At 38.0% G+C, this 25,497-nt stretch overlaps 1 protein-coding gene across 1 annotated transcript in view; it reads right to left on the reverse strand.

Moving 5' to 3' along the window:
* Positions 1-25,497, reverse strand: part of SH3D19 (SH3 domain containing 19) — a 140,594-nt gene that overhangs the window by 79,545 nt on the left and 35,552 nt on the right. Inside the window, 1 exon segment of the mRNA XM_045576724.1 lies at positions 2,659-2,698. The gene's annotated coding sequence lies outside the window, so the exon portion shown is untranslated.

A 25,497-nucleotide genomic window follows, 5' to 3' on the forward strand; every position in this document is an offset into this window, starting at 1 on the left:
ATTCCATCTTTGACCAGCTATGTCACAAAAGCCATCCACACCCCCAACGTTCCACCCACAGATTCACATCCTGCCCTCTGGGACTTCATGGAACACACAGAACAGTTCCTTCCACTGCTACTTTTTATTTTGCAAATTTTAAGTCTACAGAAAAGTTAAAGAAACTGTACAATCAACACACATATACTTTTCATCTAATCACCAATTATTGATATTTTCCCATATTTGCTCTGTTTTACCTCTTACTGTGTTTTTGTTGTCGTGAATCATCTGAGAGTATGTTGCAAACATAAGACTACATCATACCTAACACTTCAGCATATATTTCCTAAAAATAAGAACATTCTACCACATAACAGCATCCCTATTATACATCTAAAAAGGTAATATTAATAAACTACTATTGGGGTGCTCTCCCACCCAGGCACATGACCACACCTTTCCCTTCATCCTGTTCTCCAACAAGCATGCATTTCCTAAATTCTAAGGGTCCCGAGGAAACTTACAACCAGGGAAGCAATGGACAGAGGAGTCTCCTCTGGACTAATCCCCTGGACCTGTCTCCAAGGCCCTCTTTTCTCTGATTCTCCAGTGAGCTGACATCAGCCTCGCCAAGGCTCACTTCTTTCCCATAGCGTTTCTAGCAAGCCTAAGCAGCCCTGTCTAGTCTCTTTTCTGTTGCTTTTTATATCCTAAGCCCTTCCTTGTTTCACTGTCCCAGCTTTAAAACGGACTCTCAAAAAACCCCCAAAACCATTATCCAAAATGAAATTCACATTAACATTTTCTTAATTATTCCCCAAAGTGTTTTCTTTTAAATCTGGATTTTAAAATTCCAGATTAAAAAGAAATTCTGTCTGTTTTTAATCTTGAATATTTTCCCAGCCTTTCTGTATATTTCATGACATTATTTTTCTTTTTTGCTAGGACTATAGCTATACAAGTACTAGCTACATGTACTGCTGATGCATTATCTGGAATCACATACTAATGATGATATATAGTTGACCGCTTGATAAAAAATGTGATCACCAATTATTTTTATTGGAAAAGTATATTTCTCTTTTAATAATTAAAAATGGAATAACATATAGTAAGACAGTGTGAATATCTATTCCTCCAACAACTTTTTGCCCAAGTTTTAGGAGCCTCTGATGATTCTTGTCTGAATCAACTATTAGAATACAAATTATAAAATTATAACTTGCTGATTCTATTATTTTTTTCTACATGAATTTAAAAAAAAAGCCAGTGTGTTAGAATCCATTGTTACTGAGACATCAGCAGATAAATGAATTAAAAAAGTGTGGTACATCTACACAATGGAATATTATGCTGCTGTAAAAAGGAACTCCTACTATTTGCAACAGCATTGATGGACCTGGAGAGCATTATGCTAAGCCAGTGGTCAGCAAACTGTGGCTCACAAACCACATGCGGCTCTTTGGACCCTTGAGTTTTTAGCAAAGGCCAGCTTAGGAGTACCCTAATTAAGTTAATAACAATGTACCTATCTATATAGTTTAAGTTTAAAAAATTTGGCTCTCAAAAGAAATTTCAATTGTTGTACTGTTGATATTTGGCTCTGTTGACTAATGAGTTTGCCGACCACTGTGCTAAGCAAAATAAGACAGTCAGAGAAAGATAAATATCCCATGATCTCACTCATTTGTGGAATATAATGAACAACATAAACCGATGAACAAAAACAGATCCAGAGACAGAGAAGCATTGATCAGACCATGAAACCTCAGAGGAAAGGCAGGGGAGGGGAGAGGAATGGGGGAGAGATAACCAAAGGACTTGTTTGCATGCATATAATCATAATCAATGGACAAAGACACCACGGGGGTGAGGCATGAGTGAGAGGGATTGGGGAACAATGGGGGGGGGGGGCGCGGATAAGGACACATATGTAATACCTTAATCTATAAAGAAAATTTTTTTATTAAAATACTAGAGGTTTGATGCACAAAATTCACGCAAGAGTATGCTTTCCTTCCCCTGGCTTCTGGCACTTGGGACCCAGGCTTCCCTCACAACCTTAGCTTCATCTGGAAGGATATCCAGTCTAATTAGCATGTTACACTTTTATTATTATAGACTAGAGGCCCGGTACACAAAATTCATGTATGGGGGGCTTCTCCTCAGCCCAGACTGTACCCCCTCCAATCCAGGATCCCTCTCACAATTCAGGACTGGCTCATAACTGCTCACCTGCCTGTCTGATTGCCTCTAACTGCCACCCTTTCCAGCCTGACTGCCCCTAACCACCTCTGTCTGCCAGCCTGATTGCCCCCACCTACACCCCCCCCATCCTGGTCACCCCAACCGACCCCCCACTGGCCTGGTCGGCCCCAACTGCCCCTCTCTCCCCCTGCTGGTCTGGTTACCCCCATCTTCTGCCCCCTCCCGCCAGTCTGGTTGCCCCATGCAGCCTGCTGTTTGGTCATTACTGTGAGGGCATCCTGACCAATTTGCACATTACCCTTTTATTAGTATAGATTTTGTTTAGAGAAATTTCCCTGTAAAGCATCTTTAATGCCATAGAAAATTCAAATATATAGTAACTTTAAAAGGGATATATGCATTGTTTCCAAACAATATTTTTCAAACGTGAAGATTTATGCAGAATTATTAAATATTTTAAGTTCATACCTTGAAGAACGATGCTCTGGTTTATTTCGTTCGTTGCGATCTGTAAAGTAAGAAGATGATTACATGCCAAAATGCTCTTTAGAAACCCTGGAAAAGTTCTTAAATATCAGCTCCCATACCATTACATTTCATAAGAACTGCTCAAGGGTTACTGTGTCTTCTTATGTGTAAGACTGTTTATCAGCCGAAACTGGTTTGGCTCAATGGATAGAGCGTCAGCTTGGGGACTGAAAGGTCCCGGGTTCGATTCTGGTCAAGGGCATGTACCTTGGTTGTGGGCATATCCCCAGTAGGGGGTGTGCAAGAGGCAGCTGATCGATGACTCTCTCTCATCGATGTTTCTAACTCTATCTCTCTTCCTCTCTGTACAAAATCAATAAAATATATATTTTTAAAAACTGTTTATTAGAGTTAAGAAGGTTTGTCTGACAGAAGAGGTAGAAAGGACACAGAGAAAGACAAGCATATACAGTTTTCATGATTGTTTAAAACTGTCTACTTTGAAAATATATCATTGCATGTATTATTTAATTTCAAAGATCTTTGCTGTTTTAAACACTTTGCTAAAAACCAAAACAAATTTTGCTACGGAAAAAAGTAAGGAAATTGAAAAACCACAAATTACTCAGCTCCAAAAAATTATTCCATGAATCATGGTTGGCAAAAACTTCTAACAGAATGAGGAGGGGAAAAAATCAGCAGTCAGCTACAGCAACATCTGCAAATACACCAAGACCAGTACAACCTCATCCTTAACTCTCTATCACCCAGATGTTTGAAAGATAATTAAGTCTAATGTGCTTTAGGGCAGTAGGGGCTATTTCTCAACCCATCCCCCAGAGAATATTTGGCAGACATTTTTTATTTTTTTGTCACAGCTAGCATCTAGCGGGTACAGACCAGGGATGCTGCTAAACTTCCTACAATGCACCCCACAACAAAGAATCATCTCATCAAAATGTCAACTATGCTAAGGTTGAGAAACCCTGCTTGAGGGTAAGAGACAAAAGCTTACTGCTTAAAGTTTTCATAAAGTGCCTCTTTGGGACGCTATAAAATGTTATCAATCATCTGTAAGACTATTATATATAAGAGAAAGAACCACAAAACCCACAGGTTGTCTTTTTCTACTCTAAATAACTTTTTTTTTTCAGTACATGCTCAAAAATAAATCAGATCAGTGTTAAGGGAAAACTAACAGTAGAAAGTAAAGTGTAAGCCACAATAAAATCCGATGCAATGTTATCATAATATAGTTTTCCAAAGTATCTTCTAAGTTATTATTATCATAATAAAATTTAACCCTAAAACAAAGAGCAGACAGGAATTCTTTTGTTCCCCTTAATTTTATGGCTGATGGAGCAGCATAAGGATGATGAGAACGTACTGTAAAACTTCTGGAGAGAATTATGGAAGAAAAGGAATCAAATTTATAGAGTTAAATGTATATATCGATTCTTTCTGAATGGTTCATAATAATTAAGAAATGTTTTCTAAACCAATGAGTCAGTACACAGGAAAACACTGTTGTCTGAAAGACTAACAAGGAGGAAGCCTCGCAAGAAAACATTTTGTTTAGATATAATGCCCTCCCAAACACATACTGTTAATATGCTTCTAGCTCCAATTTCTCTACACAGTGGCTTAGTGTCACTGACGCTTTTAAAACTTTTGTTTTAACTTAACTTGGTTTTACATTGCCCTTAAATAAAAATACCAGGGTTTTTCATTGTTAAATCCTAAAAATTTAGTCACAGAAATACAACACACATTTTAACCATATTTTCAATCATTCCTCTTCAGCTGTTAGCCTGCTAGTTTTGTTAACGAAAGTAAAATATAATGTCTCAAAGTAAAGCTAGAAACTGGGTGCAGATCAGCTATCCTCAGATAACAAAACAACTTTTCTTACCTGTGGCAAACGATGAGCTCAAAGTCTGCCCGTAATACCGTTTGTTGTGGCTGTGATCCTAGTTTCCTACAGTTTACTCAGGCATGCAATCCCAAACTCCCCCATCCTTCCAAATCTTCCTAGTAGTACAGCACACGAGAGGAGGGGAGAAACAGAGTCACAAGGCGTGTAAACAAGACTCAGCATCTGAGGGCTTCCTGAAGGGCCTGTTCTGATTGGCAGAAGTGCTATGACCAGTCTGCACAGCTGGAATTCAGCCACCCAGGAAGCTCTCCTTCATTCTTGGTTAAAAACAGGAAAATTTATAGACGTTTTATACTTTCTGAAATAAGTAAATACAAAAATGCCTTCCCACAGTACTTTTCTATGGAACTAATAATTCAAGTCCAAGAAAGTACATTGATAATCTGTTGAAGCACATTTTAAACATTTCCTCTCAAATTCACTGTGTTATATATTACATTTATATGTAAAAAGGCATACTCAGTATTTGTAAGCTATTACTCCTAAATCCCACATAAATTATCCATTACTCACAATATTCCCAACCTCCACATCTTAACAAATTAAAATACATGTTTTTGATGTAATCTTTTTTCTCAAAGTATACAAATAATTAGACTTCTAATTTTGCCATAAGCCATCTTTTAGCTTGAATACATATAAATATGTACCGTAGTGTGTGTATGTTATATGTCTGTGTCTACACATATTTTTATATACTAATTTTATATTTTTTAGACCAAGTAGTTTTTACGACAGCCAAGAACATTGTGTAATTGTTAAGAAACACATTAGTGGTAATGCTGAGTTTCTGGCAAAATAATATGTGGTTGTTATTTTGGTCCAAAAGACAAGGCTGAAAAAAACAAAGCACTGAGGACAGATTCAAGATCTGTGTCTGGCCAATTGTGTGTGTGTGTGGGGGGGGAACACACCAAAACACCAAAAACATTTGGATAAAATCCCTGAAAGTAAAATAATAACTGACCTATAGCAAACATAAAAATTTCATCTTGTTCTGTGCAGTGCTATAAGCATATGGATCTTATTTATTTCAAATCAAATACTTTTTGGCACATTCTCCTTCCATTTTTAATTCAGAGTTTCTGATTTTTAAGTAATTAGAAGAAAACATACTTGCAAAGGCTTCCTGAACTTCTTCATACTTGGAAATCATATAAGTGAACATACTAGCCTAAAGTCTCACCATTTCTACACACAGAAAAGTTGTTTAGCTCTATATTTAATTATTTTTTTGCAAGAAACTTTTTTCCTTATCACTGTTTATCCCTTCTATGTCCTCTTCTACCTCTAGCTCCCTCCCCTCCTGCTCTAATTCTAATATTTAGTTGCCAAATGCTGCACATTTACTGTGGACAATCCACTAACTTCAGAGGCCCACCAAGCTGAGCATAATAATTTAGGTCAAAGATCAGCAGTACAATCTCAATGTGAAGGTCAGCATGGCTGAATGGCCATGTAAACGTCTGCTGGTTTTTGCAGTTATATGTCATAGACACATACAAACAGGGCATGAGAGTTACTTGCATTCCCTATCCCTACTCATCCATGTCTCCTGGTTAATAAAGCTAATTGAGGAAATGGAAGAATACCCTGCAAGTAGAACAAAGGCAGAAAATAAGGCAGAGCAGGTACAAAGGGTTTTGGTGATGATTGTATGTGTGCATATGTGGGGAGAGGTAAAGGAGGCAATAAGGAAACCCACAGCACATCAAAGGGACTGAGGATCAGGAGAGAGACAGGAAGCTGCACCGAGTCAGTATCTCTGTGTAAAAATGCCATATTACCCAAATTTTCCTGCCATGATGCCTTCTGGTTCTAAGTAGTCTGGTAATACATGATTCTAATGTTTATGTATTTAGGTGGTATGCCACTTACTATAGAAATGGGCCCCTGTTCTGGCAGGGACAGCTTTTTGAGAAAGGTTAGACAGATTCTACTGATGTGTAACTCAGGGTGACTGAATCAAATAATATGACAAATACTTTAATATGAAGATGACAAAAATGGAAATGCTATTTTTTGCTTTGATTAAAACTAAGAAGAATAGCCAACTCAGAATTTCTGAGAATCTATTGTATGACACATAGGCTTTAATGTTTTGACTTAGATCACTTAACTGAAGAGAAAATCAAACTCCATTGAGGTAGGAACTTACACTGCTAATTTAAGTTGTCAGTGAAAAGTCCTAAATCGTTCTTTGAAATTAATGGGAAGACTCAGTCTACATGAGTGAATATAACTAGACATACTTGCAATAGACTACAAAGTGGTATAAAAGAATTTGTCTTATGCAAACTGGAGTACTGAAATATCTCTTTAGAATGAGAATTATCTATGAGGGGATTCTGCATCACATTCTCAAGCATTACTCTCAAACGCCAGCTTGAGTGTAAATACAGTATATTAATTTTTTTTAAAAAGATCAACCCTATATTAATGTTTTGCAACATTCAGTATTAGCTAAAGGATCCACATAATCTAAAAAGGAATTCTTTGCAGCTATAATATCTATAATATACCTCTTTACTTATAATAAACAGAATAAATAAAACAATTCATCCATTACAAGATACCCAAGTTTCTAGACTCTTACTTTGATGACTCTTTTCTTTCTTTTTTTTTTATTGATTATGATCTCACATAATTGTCCTTATTCCCCCATTCCCATCCCAAACCCCTCCCTAGATATGCCCCCCCCCACCCCCATGTAATTGTCCATGGCCACTGGCTAGGCCCATATGTATGCACACAAGTCCTTTGGTTGATCTCTTCCCCTTACCCCTATCCTCCCCTACTTTCCCTCTGAGGTTTGAGAGTCTGATCGCTGGTTCTCTTTCTCTGGGTCTGTTTATGTTGTTCATTATTTCCTCTACATGTGTGAGATCACGTGATCCAAGAAATACCCTTGTAAGAACCTAAACTGCAACAAGCCATAATGGTTGTGCTGAGAGGCAAATGAATCAGTCTGCAGTGAGTTCCTTTCTGGGCCAACAGTTCTTTTGAGTCCCAATTTCAATGCCAGATAGTTCCTTATGTGTACATGCCAGCCATGATATTTCAGATCTGGTTGGTGGACAAATGGTGGTAATGCAGGTACGCCTGTCTCTGGTTTGATCCTGGGCATCCTTCAGCAACTCTTGATGACTCTTTAAAAGATAACAAAACTGGATCTACTCAAATAGAACGTGGATGGAATTTTAACTGAGGTCAAAATTTCAGAGTCTTTTCTAAAACATTTAAATGATTCTTATATTTAGGCAGAGAAAATTGCAAACTCATGTTTACTTGAAAAGAAGCTAGTGGTCACTCTATAATAATACTGACACCAAGCAATACCTAATCACCTCTCCTTTCTAATTCCACTTCATCATCCTTGCTCAGATGGATTTCAAAATTGATTTTCAGTCACTTTTAAGACTCTCACAGTGACTAGTATGTTTCTCTTTTATATGGCAGGTTTTCAATAAATATAATTATTGTTATTAGCACTATCTCTTTTGTTTTAAAATACTAAGAAATGAAAGGCAATTTCTGTGAGTTACCACCTTAGGAGAGAAATGAGGCATAATATAGAGAAATGTACATGCCCTCTGGCCACACTCAAGGGTAAGTGGAAAAGTTTGTTCTATAACACTCAATATCTACACCTTTCATGAGCAAAACCAGCTAGGGCCTCCTCTTCTACTTTAAAGGACACTTATGATTACATTGGTCCCCAGTATAATCCAAAATAATGTTTATGCCAAGGTTAGTTGATTGGCAACCTTAATTCCCCCTTGTCATAAATATACATAGTCACAGACTCTAGGGATTAGGACTCAGGCATCTTTGAGGGGAAAGCTTTATTCTTCCTGCCACATCCTATCTGAAATCTCATTACTATCTTACCACTCACTTTACAGCACACAATAGTGTGTATTATTATTTAAGGTTTTAGGCAAGTGTCTGTCCACTTACATCTAATCAGTGTGTCTGAGGAAGGCAACCTGTCTTAGACTTTGCTCACAATCAGCCCTCTGTAAATGTTTGTTGATAATGGTTACTCCAATTCCCTCCCAATCCCTTTTCTGCCCTGCATCCTTTGGGCTGTAGAAGGTTCATTGACATATCTGATATTGATGAACAATATGTATTCCTAATAATTCCTACACATAATTTATTTTTTATAAACACAGTAATAATTTAAGAGTCACCTTTGTCCTAAAATGAATCACATTTGGTTTAGTCTTTTACCTCAAAGTAGCTCTCACCAAATTATACCACACTTAGGAGAGAAAAACCCAGCACATTTGAATTGGAAGAAGAATCAGCTACTTAATAATAGGCTGCTAGTTCTTTTTAAAAATTCTTTTTTCAAATAGTTCAACTGAATCGTTTTGATTGTTGAGTTCAACTAACTATTGAATTAGACTTTTTATGACTTGGGGTTTTTTTGTTAGTAGTTTCAGAAATGAAAAATTCGAGCCACCACCTGTACTACCCCTTTTCACCCCAAGGTGAATTTCGGTAGAGGCTTAGGAAGATGGGCATTTCATCAGCGCCACTCAAGTTGTGGGAAGCAAGGTAGCGAGGGGAGCAGAAGCAGAATTAGGACAGATCGCCATCAACCCTCCTTACCTGATGCTCCCTAATGATTCCCTTACTTTAATACTTTCATGCCTCTGTTTTTTACAAAATCTCACTTTTTTTCATCACATGGAACCTATGATTTAAGGAAGGATAAAAGGATCTTTTAAATATAAATCTTACTCCTGCCAAATTAAAAATATTAGGCCTATATTTAAAATATAGGTAATTTCCATAGCTTTTTCTAAAGGAGTCATACATTTTACCAGGAATAAGATATGCTATAAGAAAGGTAACCTAAGAAAGTATGGATGAAAAAGAGGCCATATACTAAACCTGACAAGCTCAGGGGAGGCCTGCCTTGTGGCCTTACAAACTTACACTGAAAGCAATCACATTGGATGGTCTGAATATAAAACTTCTTAACTAAGGAAATCATGTTGGGTACACCAGTACTAGGTCATAATCTTTCTCGACAAAGGTCAATCTTTACCTTACCTGAGCCTGTCTACTATGTTTTTTTTCATCTAAGATAACATACTTCTGAAATACTTACATAATCCCTTCTCCCAGCCCCTTCTGGGCACAGTCTCCTACCAGAGCAAGACCGCACAGAACCTCTCATTGTTAACTTGTTCCTGGAATACCATCTCTACGTGCTGTAACTGTTCACTGTTAACTATCCTATATTCACCAATATAAAAGAAGTATTTGCCTTCTTTTTTTGTTTTGTTCCTTTTTCTTTAAAAAAATATATTTTATTGATTATTTTACAGAGAGGAAGGGAGAAGGATTGAGAGTTAGAAACATCGATGAGAGAGAAACATGGATCACCTGCACACTACCTACTGGGTATGTGTTTGCAACTAAGGTACATGCCTTTGACCAGAATCGAACCTGGGACCCTTGAGTCTGCAGGCTGATGCTCTATCCACTGAGCCAAACCGGTTAGGACTTTTTTGTTCCTTTTTCCATTGATTTTTGGATCAAACCCAAGACCCTTCCATGCTTGGGCCAACACTCTTAACTACCAAGCATGCTAGCTTCTTTATGCAGAGCCAATTGTACAAAGTAAAACTTTATTATGATATCTGTGAATTAATCAGAAATAAAGGAAGAGGAGACAATAAGAACGGGCATTTTGCCCTTTAAGGAAAAAAATTTTTTTTTACCCTAACAGCTGAAAAATTAACCAGTGGTTAAATGTTATCTATCCCTTGATACCAGAAATAACTATTCAAATATTTGTTTTCTGGATTCTTATGAAAGAAATTCATACCATCCTAAAAATATAGAGGCAGATTTCAGTTTTTTCATTCATTCATCCTACTTTGAAAATTCATTTTATTTAGATTTCTTGAGTCTCAAAAAATGCCTCTAAGAGCTTATTATGCACAGGATGAATAAGGATGGGGAAAGAATTCAAGGAATGACTTCAAGGAATGGGAAAGACCCACTCCTTGGCACAGTTTTTCATCCTTAAGGAACTGCCTCTGTCTGCCTTTTAGTTCTCTTTCTCCCTTCTGCTGTTTACTTTTAGGGCTTATTTATCACTTTTGTCAGAAGCTGCATTGGGAAGTTTTCACTGTAACTTTTGGTATAAAAAGGCTAAAAGAGAAAGAGGCTGGAGCCACTGGATAAGGGAAGTTTTGGAAGTTATTTATGAGTACATTCCTGTCTGACCAGTAATAAACAAGAAAAAAATCTTACAGAATTAAAAGCTCCATATTGGACAAAGGACAATTAATCTTTTAGATAATTCTACTCACGGTATTATGAACTCTACAAATATTCTGTATCACTGATATCATCATGATAATAGAAAACATTATTGAATACTTAATCATAGTCACAACTTTATTATCCTTTAGGTCCCACTTACTTAAGAGAGATTCTACACAGTTGAAAAATATAATGAGACAGTTGGAGGAAGCCAAGCTTTCTGCCTGCTCTTGCCAGCTTAAGCTTCCACTCAAGGGTACAAAGTTTTGATTATAGAAGGTAAACAAATCCAAACAGAAACGGCTGCCGTCACGGAGTGAGCAGGAGGCTTGGCTCTGCAAAATGAGCAAATATCAGAAATAACTGTAACCAAAAGACTCCGTCAACTGTGGAGAAGCAGGAAACAAAGGGAAAGCCACAGTATTCCAATACCAGGAACCTTTACATGGATGAGGATTTTTCTAATCTGAATCTCCAAATGAAGATTTTTATCCAGTGTGACAGTCTTGATCTCTAATCTAAAGTGATAAAAAAAAAAATTTCTTTTAATTAAGAAAGTGTAAAGCCACCTCCAGCTCTTGCTGCATCATCTTACCTTGGGATAGAGAATATATTCTCTGGACAACACAGTGCTTCTAGCAAATTCAAGCCCACCCATCATCTTCTTCTCTGCTTTATTTATGAACTTCCATCCCCACAACTACCTTAAAAACACTACTGAAGCCCTTGCAGGCTTGGCTCAGTGGGTAGAGCATCAGGCTACAGACTGAAGGATCCCCAATTTGATTCCAATCAAGATGCCTGGGTTGCACATGCCTGGGTTGCAGGCTTGATCCCCAGTAGGGGGGCGTGCAGGAGGCAGCCAATCAATGATTCTCTCTCATCATTGATGTTTCTTTCTCTCTCTCTCTCTCTCTCCCTCTCCCTCTCTGCAATCAATAAAAAATGTATATATATTTAAAAACACATACACTACTGAACACAGGAGAAAGCCAACTGTCTCATTATGTTTTTCAACTGTGTAGAATCTCTCTTCAGTAAGAGGTCCGTTCTGATTTTTCATAGTTTTAAAGATACATAGGATCTTTGAGTGAGAAGAGACCTGAGAGACATTGCCATTTTTGCTTTGAAGCCTTACTTGATTTTTCACAGGGAGAAATAATGCTCAATCTCCCCCCTCCCTAACTCTCACACACACAGTGCCTAGTACCTGTTGGCACATATCACATTTTGCCTTACATTGTAATTCTCCTTATGTATGTCTTTTTTTAAAAATATATTTTATTGATTTTTTACAGAGAGGAAGGGAGAGAGAGAGAGAGTTAGAAACATCAGTGAGAGAGAATCATTGATCAGCTGCCTCCTGGGGATGTGCCCGTAACCAATGTAATGCCCTTGATCGGAATCGAACCTGGGACCTTTCAGTCCGCAGGCCGATGCTCTATACATTAAGCCGAACCGGTTTCGGCACTTTATGTATGTCTTATTGCTTCGACTATTATAAGTTCAAGACAGGGCCTTTATACGTCTTATAATGCAAGGCAGAGAACCTTACACACAGTAGGTATAATGTAAGTATCACTGAGTAATATACTGGTGTGGATCCTCTCCATCACCTCTGCAAATTAGAAATCAGCTGAGCTAAAAAGCCCTTGTACTGTTTGTGTTTCTCTTGCGGGTGGCAGGATGGGGAGCGGTTATTATTAATTCATAGAGAAAGAGATTGGGCATTGCCATGTAAGGCCTCCAATAATTTCAACTTGGAGTGAAAGCATTTTAAAGTCCTACTTCAGAGTTAAAGAATTCATAAAAACTTTACATTCATGTAATTAAAAATGTACGATTTGGGAGATGGAGAGAAAGTTATCACAAAGAAGTAGAGGAAGTTACATAAGGGAGTCACTTGTGTGGTTCCCAGGTCACAGAAAACAGCTGAGATGAATTCAAGACTTGGCTATCAGCATAACAACAACAACAACGACAGCTATTATTCATAAGTGTTTACTACATTACAGGCATTCTTAATATATTCCCATTTAATCTTCACAGAAGTCCCATGATGCAAGTCTTTTCCATTTTATTAATAAGAAAGCAAAGCCTCAGAGAAGTTAAATAAAAAGGGAGCATGTATTTTCAATTTGGATGTGAGGAATCCCAAAGTCCCTGTTCTTTCCACTACATCAGAGGTCTGGAGGTCTCACTTGTTTGATGAACTACAGGGTAAGTGCATAGGAATTCTGCTCATCACAAGACACACTTACATTTCAGTATTAGATGGTATGTTGTTTAGAGAATGAATCCAGGGCCTCACATTCTTTCCGAATGTCTCTGTGGTTTTCTTTAGCTCCATAAAACATTAAACACCCTCTTATAAATTCCTAAGAATACAGATGATTTTGACTTGGGTGTCTTATGACAAAATAGCTGAGCTGGGAGAATAGCTCCAATTCACTACCTAGTACTATCAATAATCTTAGGCTATTAACATCAAATTTCTAAGCTTGACAGAGTATGGATATAGGTATATGATAATAGGGCCAATTCATTATAAAATTAACAGATTGCGAGGCAAGTTAAATTTTATTATATTGTTTGTTATTAATTCCTGTACTTTCAAAATAAAATTAAAAAGATTTTTTTCAGGTGTGCAGCATAGTGGTTAGACAGCTACATAATTTATGAAGTGATCCCCTTGATACTTCTGGTACCCACCTGGCATAATACATTAATTATTACAGTATTACTGACCATATTTCCCACTAAATGTACCAGTTAATAATGTGGATTTTTTCAATAGATAGCATTACACATATGTTGATATATATGCAATTTGATATGTAAGCTATTTTGTTGTATTGACAACAAGCTTCAAAAGTTCATATGTCAAATTTTCTGCAGGTAGATATTTTTACACTTAAAAATGTCAAATTTTCAAATAAAAATAAAAATAAAAATGTCGAATTTTCTGCCAAAAAAAAAAGCATTTGCAGAAAGTTTTAATTAATGATTTATTTTGAAGAAAAGTACTAAATACTTTGGGAAGCTTATGGTGAATATGCTCCATCTCAAGATATTTGTGAACGCTGGTTTAAAGGCTTTAAAAGTGATTATTTTGATGTGAAAGACAAAGAATGTCCAGGTCAACCGAAAAAGTTTAAAGACCAATTACAAGCATTAATGGGTGAAGATGCGGGTCAAACTCAAAAACAACTTGCAAAAAGATTAAATGTTGCTCAGCAAACAATTCCTGATCCTTTATAAGCAATGGAAAAGATTTTAAAGGAAGGAAAATGGGTGCCACATCAACTGAATGAAAGACAAATGGAAAATCGAAAAGTCATCAGAAAAATGTTGCTTCAAGGGCATGAAAGAAAGTCTTTTTTGCACTGAAATGTGACTGGTGATGAAAAGTGATTTATTTAAGAATCCCAAACACACAAAATCATGGGTTTATCTCCTGCCTCTGCGGCAACGCTAAGGAAGTCCAACTAACATTAGTTGGACATCCCCTGAAGGCTACCAGGCTGCCAGAGGGATGTCTGACTGCCAGCTTAGGCCCGATCCCCTGGGGAGCAGGCCTAAGCAGGCAGGTGGACATCTCCTGAGGGGTCCCTGACTGCGAGAGGGCACAGGCTGGGCTGTGGGATCTCCCTGAGTGCACAAATTTTCATGCACTGGGCTCTAGTATAAATACCCTGTTTCCCCCAAAATAAGGCAGTGTCTTATATTAATTTTTGCTCCCAAAGATGCTCTAGGTCTTATTTTCAGGGGATGTCTTATTTTTCCATTGTTAAATGAAAATAAAGGAAATTTATTACCTGTGTATGGTACAGTAGTATGGTAGTTGTCAACACAAACCAGACAAACTGTGAATCCTACAGTATCAAGAATTTACTCATTTATTCAATGACAATCATGTCATCATCTTTTGGAACATCATCAAAACAATCCAATTCCTGAATTTCCTGGTGAATTTCTTGTGACTTCATTTCTTTCAGAATCAGTGGACCAAATCTCTCATGTTTAGCCTAAGGGGGGCCTTATTATATTTCACTCAGAAGGAAACCTATAAGGAAGTCTTATTTTGGGAAGATGTCTAATTTTCAGGGAAACACGGTATATAGGACACCCAATATGGGTGTTGCAGATTTTCTTTTCAAATATAATGATCCATCTTTTATTGCAATACAAAGTCTACTCTTAATGATGATAGTTAAAATACAGAAACACTGGGTGATGAAAAGGAAGAACTGTAAGATACATTTGCTACATACCAGAAACTGGCTCTGGAGTAGCTTATGTGTAATTTATGTAAACCAGATTTTCCACTATCTTGGGTCTGCCTGTCATTATTATCTAATATTTTCATACTACTCCACACTCAGACTCATGAACACATGTAGAAATATATCTATTTATATCTTTTCAAGGATTAAGAGATGTACCACAGCCAAAACTGGTTTGGCTCAGAGGATAGAGCATCAGCCTGCAGACTGAAAGGTCCCAGGTTCAATTCCAGTCAAGGGCATGCATGTACGTTGGTTGCGGGCACATCCCCAGTGAGGGGTATGCAAGAGGCAGCTGATCGATGATTCTCTCTCATCGATGTTTCTAGCTCTCTATCCCTCTCTCTTCCTCTCTGTAAAAAATCAATATATATATATATATATATATATATATATATATATATATATATATATATATATATAAAAGAGATGTACCACAGGCAATTAAAAAACATGTCTGAGCAACATTTGGTCAAGGGATGCTTTCAGCAACACAGCGATGAAATATAGAACCTATTCCACTTTACCAGAAACCAAAGTAAGGTGTGCTTTCTTTCCACCCAGCCATAGATGAAACACCTGCAGATACAGGTGAGTGACACCGATATTAGTCACCCTCAGAGTTTGCTCTGGCTTAGATCTCTTTGATCTTATCCAGCTCTGGCCCAGAGAAAAAAGGGATAATGTTGATTGTCTTGGGGGATATGAGGTTGAAGAATACAGTTGGAATACAACAAAATCTACTTTCAATAAACAATAAACAATAAACTAAGAATTCTTCAAAGGCTTCCCAGAGTACAGAGCATTTGATTTGAGCATATCTTTAGGGTGACAAATTTGAGAAGTACATATGAGATGAAGGGTATCTAAGTTTAGGAAAACCATATACCATACAAAAGAAGGTGCATGAAATGGAGGAAAAGTGTTGAATAACTCAGCTGTCAGTAGAACTCAGGGTATAAGGAAAATATATTGATTTATTACAAAGTTAACTCAGGACTACTTGGATATTCATGAATATTATATGATACCTTAGCATCTGCACTGTTCTGTAGATAATGGAGAAAGTGGTAACCTGTAGGAAGGACTGGAGTGGAGGGGTGCTGAATGAAAGCAGAGAGCACTAACAGCAATATACACCAGAACAAAAAGCCTGACACCACACATTCCCCCCCACCCCACCCCCCCTCCCAAAAAAAAGAGTAACAGGAAATGAAGTGAGAGGGTTTGAATGGAAATAGGCCAGGATTAGGAATGGAAAGTATGTGTTGAGGGAGGAAGCAGGAATAATGATATGGTACATGGTGATACAGGCTATCATTAACTGGGGTCAGGAACAAAACAAGGTGAGGAAGCAGGATGAAAAAATGGGTATGAATATAGTATGATGAGGACATATTAAATTTGAGACAAGTGAAAAATCACTCAGACTCATTCAAGATGGTCCAATAAGAAGTTACATCAAATTTGCCTTCCTCTAAAAGTGAAATGACAATAAAAATCTGTAACACTATAGCAACATTAAGAAAAAAACCTACCACAGCCAAAACCAGTTTTGCTCAGTGAATAGAGTATCAACTTGAGGACTGAAAGGTCCCGGGTTCGATTCCGGTCAAGGGCATGTGCCTTGGTTGCGGGCACACCCCCAGTGGGGGGCATGCAGGGGGCAGCTGGTCGATATTTCCCTCTCATCGACATTTCAAGCTCTCTATCTCTCTCCCTTCCTCTCTGTAAAAAATCAATAAAATATATATTAAAAAAATAAATTAGAATCAGGGTACAAGACATTAGAAGTTAAACATATACACTCCCCAGAAAGCTCCTTGTTAGTTACAAAATGAAAAGTGGGCCCTTGGGTAACCATGGAAGGCGTTCAGATGACCAGGTTCAGCTACTCAGCACTGTCCAGCCCACTCCACAATTAATTATACCTCAGAACCAGTCAAGGCTTCTTTTATGAGCTGAAGGCAGAACATTACTATCCATATAAAGTTGGTGATCTGCCTGAGAAAACTCTCAGAGTGGGACTTTGGTTTTCAGAGGGACAAAGAGTTGAATTTAGGGTAGTTTAAAATTTAAGGAAACTTCAGATCCAGAAATTATTGGGAGACAGAGAGGAATGACAGGTACAGCAAACCACTCTCTTTCCAGGTACATTTAACCCCTAGATGACAACTTCCCTATTTTGGCAATTTTGTGGGCCCGAGCTTGCCTTCCTCCTCTCTTAGCAGAAAGCCCACCTGTTGGTATGTCCCATTCAGAGAAAGACATTGTTTGAAGGAAAAAACCACAACTTATATCAGTTAATTTAGTCTTTTACTCATAAACATGTACCTACAACCAATGATAAACAAACATTTAAGGAAAATTGATACTGTAAAAAAAAAAGACCAAATGTATGATCAATTCTGGATCAAAAGAAAAGAGAATTTAGAGACTAGAAAATATTTTATTCTAATAGGTATCCTCACAAATAAAAAAGCATGTCATACTTTGTGAGGTATCCTCACAAATAAAAAAGCATGTCATAAAAGAAGAGTCGTGGAAATAGGGAAAAACAGTTATTGGAAATTAAATATATGATTGTCCATATAAAAGATTAAGCAGATATAAATACAGATGAAAATTGAATTTGTAATGTGAAAGGTAAGTTGAAAGAATTTTAGAGGACACAAAGAGATAGAAAACATAAAAATCAAAAGAGTAGGGGAGAATAGACACAGGAGGCCTACATCCTTCAGAAAATTAGCATTTCAAGAGAAGAAATAGAGATAAATAAAGGGAACAAGATACTCAAAGAAATGGCAGGTGAAAAATATGAATGAGAAGTAATCTACCCTGAGAACTCAGTACATAAATGTCTAGAAGGAGATTTATTTTTTAAACATACTCTAAAAATCTGTTAGGAAAATCTATCTCAAGGAGAAGGATGGGCAAAGAAAAGACAAAAAGAAACGGTGTTATGGATCTTCCCACTGTGTTAAAATCTCTGTAGAGAGGGGTTGCTGACAGCCGCATGATAAGCCCAAGTGAACTGCTGGAACAGAAAACTGAAAATCAGGGACAATGAAATAGAGATCGAGGAAATAGGGGAAAAGTCTATGAAATATCTATTTACTAGGCATTCAATAAGGAGAAGATTCTGCAATAGGAGATTTAACTTATTAAACACTCTCACCATTGGCCAGCTATTACCAAAGCATAAGGGATATGATTTTTATATATTCAACTGTAAAAAGCTGCTAATATCCACAATGAAATACCATTTGACACCCACTAGTAAGGCCATAATAAAAAGGCAGAAAACAAGTATGGGAAGGGAAGTGGAGAAAATGGAACCCTCATACATTATTGGTGGAATGTAAAATATATGATTGTCCATATAAAAGAGGCAGCCACTTTGAAAAACAGTTCCTCAAAAGGTTAAATATATAAAGGCTTCATATAATCTAGAAATTCTTCTCCTAGTTGTATACCCAAGAGAAATAAAAACATATATCCACACAAAAACTGTACACAAATGTTCATAACAGCCCCAAAATAGAAACAACCCCCATATCATCAACTGATTAATGGATGACAAAATGTGGTATAACATACAATAGAATGTTATTAAGTACTGATACATGCTATAAACAAATGAATTTTGACAATATTATGTAAGTAAAAGAAGGCAGTCACAAGGAGACCACATATCGAATGATCTCATTTTATACAGAATGTCCAAAATATGCAAATTCTCTTTCTCAAAGGAGAGAAAGTAGATTTGTGATTGCCTGGGGCTGGAGGAGGTTGAGGGGTAAAGGTAAAAGGTTCACAGTTTCTTCTTGTGATAATAAGAATGTTCCAAAATTGATTGTGGCAATGGTTTGCACAACTCTGAATATCAAAAAATCCATTGAATTTTATGCTTTAAATGGGAGAACTGTATGATATATGAATTATCTAATAAAAAGTAATATGCAAATTGACCATACCCCCGCTACACCCACCAGCCATGCCCACCAGTCAATCAGAGCTAATATGCAAATAACCCCAACCAAGATGGCTGTGGCCACAGAGAGCAGGAGGGAGGCTTGGGTTTCTCTGGCAATAGAAGAATCCAAGCTTTCCACCTGCCCTAGCCGGCCAAAGCCTCCACTCAAGGATACAAAGTTTCAATTATAGAAGATAAACAAATCTAAATAGAAATGGTGGCAGCCATAGAGCAAGCAGAAGCTTGGCTTTGCTCCAGGATACAAAGTTTCAATTGTAGAAGGTAAATAAATTCCAGATACCAGGGCCTCCATTTGGGTTGCCAAGGGGTGTGGCTAGCCAACAAACCACCACAGGCCCCTCACCCAGGCTGCCCCATGCCCCAAGGGAATTCCCACCCTGATCCAGGACACCCTTCAGGACAAACCAGCTGGCCCCCATCCGTGCACCAGGCCTCTATCCTATCTAATAAAAGAGTAATATGCAGATTGACCATCACTCCAACACACAAGATGGCTGCCCCATGTGGTCAAAGATCTTGCCCCCATGTAGACATAAAATGGCCACCACAAGATGGCCAGCAGGGAAGGGCAGTTGGGAGACACCAGGCCTGCAAGGGAGGGCAGATGGGGGTGATCAAGCCTGCAGGGGAGGGCAGTTAGGGGTGAACAGGCCAGCAGAGGAGGGAAGTTGGGGGCAAACAGGCAGGCAGGGGAGCAGTTAGACATCAAACAGGCTGGCAGGGGAGTGGTTATGGGGTGATCAGACTGGCAGGCAGAAGCAGTTAGGGGCAATCAAGAAGGCAGGCAGGTGAGCAGTTGGGAGCCAGCAGACCTGGATTGTGAAAGGGATTGGGCCTAAACGGGTAGTGGGACATCCCTCGAGGGGTCCCATATTGGAGAGGGTGCAGGCTGGGCTGAGGGACACCACCACCACCACCCCCCCCCCCAGGGGCATAAATTCAAATCTGAGATAAATATACTTTCAATTGATATAATTTGGTATGACACTCAAATTTTAAAAGTTCAGATTTACAATTAACAACATTCTAGAAATGAACCTCCGGTTCTTTTTTTTTTTTTTTTTTGTTAATCCTCATCCAAGGATATTTTTTTTCATTGCCTTTTAGAGAGTAAAAGGGAGGGAAGGAGAGGAAGAGAAAGAAACATCTATGTGAGAGAGACACATTGATTAGTTGCTTCCTGCACATGCCCTGACCAGGGCCAGAGGTGGAACTTGAAATCCAGGTAAATGCCCTTAATGGGGAATGAAACCATGATCATTTAGTGCATGGACTGGTGTTCTAACCACTTGGAAACACTAGCCAGGGCAACCTCTCGTTCTTTAAGCAAAATATTTATAAATTTCACATAATGGCCTGGCCAAAGTGAAAAGTAATGATAATAATCAGAGCTGTGTTTGCTGCTTTCCATTCTATGTGCCAAGTGCAATTATTCCATACTCTGCAATTATTCCCATTTTATTTTTATTTTGAGTGTATGTTTATTAAAGCTATGGATAGTGAAACATTAAAAGGCTTAAAAGAAGCAACAGGAAAGAGCCTAGGTGGGCTGCTTTTGGTTCACTGAAAAGTCAGAAAAGGGGGCCTTAGAGACAGGTTCAGGGGGCGAGCCTGGGAAGAGCTGACCCAGCCCCTTGCTCTCCTGGTAGCAAGTCCCATGGAGGCCTTTAGAGTTTAAGAGACGCGTGCCTGAGAGGGAAGAAAGGTGTGGATGCCCTCCCAGGAGGGAGAACGAAATTATGCCCACTCTAAAAGGTGGAAACTGAAGTTCCCAGACTACTCTTGCCCAGGGTCACAAGACCAGCAAAGGGTTGATCAGGGACTGGAGCTTATCTGAGACTGGAAGCAGCTTGGTCTGACTGAGATTCCATCCTCCAGATGGCTTTTCACAACAGTACATTCCTGATGTGTCTTTTAAAATAAACAGTAAAAAATAGTAAAGACATCACATGTCTATTAACCAGTCAGAGTTTTGCTTGCAAAGAGGAAAGGAGTATTTAGAAGTATAGGTTTTATATGACTTTATATGGTTCTTTATACCCTTGGGTGACAGGTGATTGAGAAATTAACGACAATATTCTAAGACATAAAACCTCTAGTATGAGGGCTTCAATAACAAAGGAGGTTACTAGATTCTCAATCTCTAAATATGATACATGGGAAATAAAAAAGATAAAATTATATTTTGAAAAAAGCTGTTAAGGAAGTCACCCAGGGATAGATAAGAAGCTGAACACAGATTTGGCATTGATAGTACAGCTAACTAAGCTGTAGGAATCAAGAGGGAAAACAAAGCAGAAGGAATTTTCCAAAAATAATTCCAGGTGATAGACACATTGATAATTCCAGGGGAGTAATTCTTTCTAGTATACAAACTATAAAAAGATTTAGAGATGAGAGAATATCACCAAACTTCTCTTCCACTTTCCCAGAAACAAACAGCATAGTAAAGAGGAAAGACCTCACCCTGGTTATCGCTTCCTAATTTTTATGATGCTGTCAGAGTAAGAGGAAATAAAGCTGAAATCAAGAATTTGTACACTTCCTGCCCTTGCTAGGTGGCTCAGTTGATTGGAGCATCACCCGTACACCAAAAGTTTGCAGGTTTTGAATCCCCAGTCAGGGCAAATACCTAGGTTGCAGATTCAGTCACCAGTTTGACTACCACATCTTTTTTTTTTTTTTTAATATATTTTATTTTTATTATTTTTTTAAATATATTTTATTCATTTTTTACAGAGAAGAAGAGAGAGAGATAGAGAGTTAGAAACATCGATGAGAGAGATTCATGCCTCTTGCACACTCCCCACTGGGGATGTGCCCGAAACCAAGGTACATGCCCTTGACCGGAATCGAACCTGGGACCCTTCAGTCCACAGGCCAACGCTCTATCCACTGAGCCAAACCGGTTCTGGCTGACTACCACATCTTAATGATATTTGTGGAGGGAAATAGAAAGCAAGAGACATTATTTTTCTCTTTTATTATATATAAAGCCTTTTAGTTTTATCTGCTAAACTTTTTACTTGATCATTCCAAAGTACTCTCTTCACTTAGATACTAAATGATTTTTCTTTTTATTTTCTTACTTTATTTTACAATTGGTTTTAGAGAGAGGAAGGGAGAGAGAGAAAAACATTAATTAGCTGCCTCTTGTACACACCCTGGCCAAGAACAAAACTTAGGACTTTGAGTGCACAGGATGAACTGAACCAATTGACCCACACCAGCAAGGGCTTAAATGATTTGTCTCATAAGTAACTGGACACAGATTACTCAGGAAGTGTACAATTTTTAAATATGTTTAGTTGATTTTTTTTTTTTTTTAATTTAGAGAGAGAGAAGAGGAGAGCAGGGGACAGGGAGAAAGAGAGAGAGAGACCTCATGTGAGAGAGAAACATCTAGCTTTTTCTGAAGTGGACAAAGCTGTTTTACCTATAATATTCAGGAATTTAATGCTGAGAATTAAGCCCAGCTGACTAGAAGTTCAGCCAATGTATATTTAGTTAGCATTGAATGAAATTTCTCTAATTAGGAAGTATTAGTGTCATTTCATTTCTTTCTTTTTTTTTTTTTTTTTAAATATATTTTATTGAATTTTTACAGAGAGGAAGGGAGAGAGATAGAGAGCTAGAAACGTCGATGAGAGAGAAACATCAACCTTCCGGGGATGTGCCCGCAACCAAGGTACATGCCCTTGACCGGAATCGAACCCGGGACCTTTCAGTCCGCAGACCGACGCTCTACCGCTGAGCCAAACCGGCCTCGGCAGTGTCATTTCATTTCTTATCCTTGCTTCAAAGTTCCCCCCATACAATAGGGAACATTAAGTAAAAGAATAAACCTAATTTAACAAGAAAAGAGTTTTACATGTTCAAACATGCATAATCCAGTCAGTAGCATAATTAGATCTAAGATTAGGCAAAATGGCTTTGGGCATTGAAAAGTTCTTCCAATGATAAAGGTCAATAGAAAACAGACTTGGAAAATGGAAAGAGCATTGACTTTGGAACAATAAACATGGGTCCAAATCCTTCTTTCCCCCTTTTCTACCTCCTCCCTGTCTGGCAGTCCCCTTGTAAAAACATGCAAGACAAAATGCAAACAAAAGACTTCAGTGGAAACTTACTCCCAAGATTTTCTTAAAGTGAATTTATACTGATATAAATTTTTCATTCAGGAACTAAAGCTACAAAATTAAGTTGCTTCCTTGTCAGTTTAATATCCTTGTTGGCCATCTGTTACTTTTCTATCATCTTCTCTAAGACATAAAGTGAGTCACAAAAACATCTAAATGCATATTACAAGATTGTTTTGAGTTTTAAGCAGATGCATAGTTACATGAAAGACTGACTATAAAGCACTAAAGGATATGTAAATCTTGGTCTGACAAGTATGAATGCACAATAAAGGAATCCAAAACACACATATACTCACACATATATTCAGAGTCTGTACCTAACCTTTGTCCTAGAAATATACTGATTATATCCATAAAATTTAGAATAATTTTCTTTTTTTTAATATATTTTTATTAATTTTAGAGAGGAAGGGAGAGGAAGAGGGAGAGAGAAATGTCAATGATGAGAAAGAATCATTGACTGGCTACCTCCTGCAGGATTGGCAATCGAGTCTGCAACCTGGGCATGTGCCCTGACTGGGAATCGAACTGTGACCTCCTGGTTCATAGGTTGACACTCAACCATTGAGCCACCACGGCAGGGCTAGAACTATTTTCTGAATTAAGTGAAAGAAAAGGAACTTTACGTAGCTCTTCTATTTTCATACCCAATAACTTGTTTCCCCAAATATTTCTCTTAAAAAACGACTAGAAACTATTAGAAAGTTATCAAGTCATCAATAATAAATGTAGCTTTTAACTGGAGGGAAATAAAAAATTATCTATATAGAATAAGCATGAGAAAATTAAAAAGTAGTATTAAATCTGTACTACTACATTTTAAATATGTACTATCACAGGTCTCTCCTTCCAAAAAAGGTCACAGTTAGATCTGAAAACCTATTAATAAAAAAAATTAGAAACATTTTCAGCAACAGAAATCCTTTTATTTCGATGACTTCCATTACTGTCCAGCCCTGCCTCCACCCACTTCATCATACCCACTTCAGAACACCTCAGCCTGGGCATAGCCAACCCTCTGCGCTCTCTATGCCTTCACCTGTGCTGCTTGTGAATACACTGCAATGCCAATTTCACTTTAAATGCTAATGGATACTTTCTGCTCCCCAGGAGTCACACTATCATGTCTCTGGTCCATTCATCTCCCACACTCATACATCACTAGTTCACTCCGAAGTCCTCAACACTTCCACTCCCATTCCTATTTTTGGTAGATGATTCCTATTCCTGAGAGGAAATGGAAACAACCAGCAGAGAACTTCTACCACCACATCTCCTACCACCTGGCATCTAAGGCCACATTCTTGCTTTTGCTCCTGTTGTATGAAACACCTGTCTGTGCTCCATTCTAAGCATCCTCACCCCTCAGTTAATGAGGTAGGTTCAATTCCCTCCTGTCTGCTCACGGACACCACTGCAGAAATTCTGCAGCTTTCTCTTCTGCATCATCAGCTTCTCCCTCTTTACTGGGTAATCCCAGAATTAACGCAAACTTGATGTGATTTCTCCCATCTTAAAACAAAACAAAACAAAACTGCACCAGGCTCTTCTGCCAGCTATTTCTCAACTTCCCTTAAGAGCAAAAACTACTTTTAAAAACTGCCTATATTTGCTATCTCCAATTACTCCCTTCTTCCTCTTGGATCCATTCCATGATGCTAAATCCAACGGTCAATTCATTTTCTCCAGCATTTGGCAGCCAAGCACTTCCTCCTTGAGACACTTCCTCTACTTGGCTTCCAGAATACTCCTATCAGTTCTCTGCCTACCTGCCTCACTGCTGTTCTCTCAGTCTCTTACTGATTCCTGTTTATCTCATTTCAGCTTTGGTGTGGTCAATCCTTAAAATTCAAAGTGGGCTTTATTTATATTCATGCCCTAGATGACCTTATCTCATGACTTTAAATACTATGACATCCTGGTGACACCTTAATCTAGCCCTTTAGTTTGTGGCACTCTCCTGATTCCAGATTCATATATTCAACGACCTACTGGACATCTCCAGTAGGACATCTATCAAGAATCTTTTTTTTTAATACATTTTATTGATTTTTTTTATAGAGAAGAATGGAGAGGAAGAGAGTTAGAAACATCGATGAGATGAGAAAGAAACATCAATCAGCTGCCTCCTGCTCACCCTCTACTGGGGACGTGCCCGCAACCGCTCTTGATATGAATCGAACCTGG

The sequence above is a fragment of the Pipistrellus kuhlii genome, unplaced genomic scaffold, assembly GCF_014108245.1.
Source record: "Pipistrellus kuhlii isolate mPipKuh1 unplaced genomic scaffold, mPipKuh1.p scaffold_m20_p_8, whole genome shotgun sequence".
Lineage (NCBI taxonomy): Eukaryota > Metazoa > Chordata > Mammalia > Chiroptera > Vespertilionidae > Pipistrellus > Pipistrellus kuhlii.